The sequence below is a fragment of the Pteropus vampyrus genome, unplaced genomic scaffold, assembly GCF_000151845.1.
Source record: "Pteropus vampyrus isolate Shadow unplaced genomic scaffold, Pvam_2.0 Scaffold83, whole genome shotgun sequence".
Lineage (NCBI taxonomy): Eukaryota > Metazoa > Chordata > Mammalia > Chiroptera > Pteropodidae > Pteropus > Pteropus vampyrus.
The window spans coordinates 5,627,137-5,629,435 of NW_011888864.1; the positions used below are offsets into that span (position 1 = coordinate 5,627,137).

The window sequence follows — 2,299 nt, forward strand, 5'->3', positions numbered from 1 at the left end:
TTGTTGGTTTTCTGTCTTCACGATCTATCTGTTGATGAAATTGGGGTATTGAAGTTCTCTGCTATTATTGTATTGTTGTCTCTTTCCCTATTCAGATCTATTAGTATTTGCTTAATGTATTTATATGCTCCGATGTTGGGTGCATATATTTATAATTGTTATATCTTCTTGATGAATCGACCCCTTTATCTTTAACTAATGGCTTTCTTTGTCTCTTGTTACCATTTTTGGTAGGAGTATGAGGATCTATAAAAGAGAATAGTTCAATGATTCCCATCCCCATCTATCTATAATCCAGATTGTCAAAATTTTGCCACACATGCCTCATTAATTTTTACTGAAGTATTTTAAACTCTCAGACATTATGATATTTCATGAACTCTAGATAACTCCATATGCATCTCTAAAAAATATGGCTATTTTCTTATAGAACTATAATGCCATTAGCCATACCTAAAAAAATTTAATCGTGATTCCATGGTTTCATCTTTTACTTAGATATACCTATAAGATTTTCCTGATTATCAGAATCCAAACAAGGTCCGCATATTACCCAGGGCTGTTGAAGTTAGGTCTCTTAATCTAGGGCAAATCACCATTACTTTTCTCCCGTAGAATGCCCCACATTCTGAGTTTGTCTCTTTGCTTTCAGTTGATATTATTTAACTGTTTCTTCTTTGATAGGAGGTTCTTCAGTCTGAGAATGACTGTGTTATGACTTGGAGCCTTCTGCAGCCCTGGAGAATCTGCCTTTAGCTCTCATGCCCCGGGGGAACCAGTAAGAGGGTGAGCCACTTCCCATTTCAAAGTCAGGGAATATCCTGCTTCTCTCTCCAGCTCAGGCCAGTCTAATTCTATGAAGCCTTTGGATTCCTCACCTCTGAATCTCACTAAATTATATGTAGCACTTAATTATGTGTCTTTCTCTTATTCACTGTGATTTCATATTTGTAAGCCTTGTTCTCACAAAAGTTACTGTATTTTTAAAATTTAATGTACATTTTATGAATGTATATCAGAAAAGTGTAGAAATTATGTGGCTTGATGGATTTTCATGATAGGAACACACTCATGTAACCAGCACCTAGATCGGGTATCATTATGTCTTTTCCAGTCATTGCTTTCCTCCCAGGGGTAATCACTGCCCTGACCTCCAGCAGCAGAGATTAGTTTGGCTATTACTTTCATATAAATACAGTCACATAATATGCGCTGTTTTTGTCTGACTTCTTTTACTCAGCATTGCTAGATTCATCCATGTTACATGTAGCTGTCCATTTGTTCTCTTTGCTGTGGTGTTTTCCATAGTATAACAGTTATTAGCCTGTTTTACTGTTGATGGACATTTGGTTAGTATCTAGTTTGGGGCTATTACATATGGTACTGATGGGAATATTCTTATATGTGTCTTTTTGGTGACCCTGTGTTTACATTTCTATGAAGCATCTGCCTGGTGTGGAGTTGCTGGAATATTGGGTATACGTAGGTAGGCTCAGCTTTCATTGATCCTGTCAAACAGTCTTCCATTGGGGTTGCACTAGATAATTTTTAAAAACACATCTTACCATGTCACTTCCCAGGCTTACTTAATACCTCTTAATGACCCCCATCACATAGAGCTGAAATCCAGAGTCCCTGGTGACCTGGGCTCAGCCTCCAAGTGCTTCTCCTGGACTCATGATCATGCTCCCACTCCCAGGCATGCCCAGGCCTTCCCCTGTGCTCAGACCAGCCTGCTTTTCCCTGGCCATCCCCTCACCTGTGCCTGCCTATTTCCTGTTTCTTCTCAAAGACTCTGCTGCTCAGGTAGTACTCTCTCTCGAGACACAGGATGCCCTGCTTCCCCATGCATGTCTCTCATTGGCCTCTCCACAGTGTTATAATCACCTTACTGTATCTGTCTCCCTAGTTAGACTGCAGCTCCTTCAGACAAGGACTGTTGTCTTGTTTATCTTCATGTACTAGGCCTATCCTAGATGCTCAAAATATACTGAATGGGTGAATGAATGACCTTTCAACTTGCCTGGAAGTACTGAACACTTGGCAGATAATGGTAACAGAAATTTATGGCTGGTGGATCACTTTTTGCTTTACAAAAACTTTAAATCTGGCTCTGATTTTTAAAGTTGAAAAGGGAAGGCCTTGAAGCACAGCCCCTCCTGCAGGCATGACCGGTGGACAATAGCAACAGTAATTTCACACTAAACAATGGTAATTTGCTATGAAAACCAGTGAGAGCTTCAGTATTTTCTACCACCCAGAACCTCCTGTGTTTTTCCCCTCGTCAATAGCAATGCAC

General features: G+C 39.8%; 1 protein-coding gene and 1 long non-coding RNA gene across 7 annotated transcripts in view; one reads left to right on the top strand and one right to left on the bottom strand.

Moving 5' to 3' along the window:
• The window catches only part of GGACT (gamma-glutamylamine cyclotransferase), a 45,815-nt gene that overhangs the window by 21,410 nt on the left and 22,106 nt on the right, over positions 1-2,299 (top strand). For 3 of the 5 annotated variants that reach the window (XM_023532417.1, XM_023532418.1, XM_011363203.2), the window contains one exon: positions 685-786. The exons of the other annotated variants lie outside the window; for them this stretch is intronic. The gene's annotated coding sequence lies outside the window, so the exon portion shown is untranslated. The remainder of the gene's footprint in view (positions 1-684; positions 787-2,299) is intronic. 5 annotated transcript variants of the gene reach the window in all.
• Positions 1-2,299, bottom strand: part of LOC111741909 — a 24,677-nt gene that overhangs the window by 2,668 nt on the left and 19,710 nt on the right. Inside the window, exon 3 of one of the 2 annotated variants that reach the window (XR_002781119.1) lies at positions 65-246. The exons of the other annotated variant lie outside the window; for it this stretch is intronic. This is a non-coding gene — a long non-coding RNA (uncharacterized LOC111741909). Of the gene's footprint in view, positions 1-64; positions 247-2,299 lie in introns of those variants that run through there. 2 annotated transcript variants of the gene reach the window in all.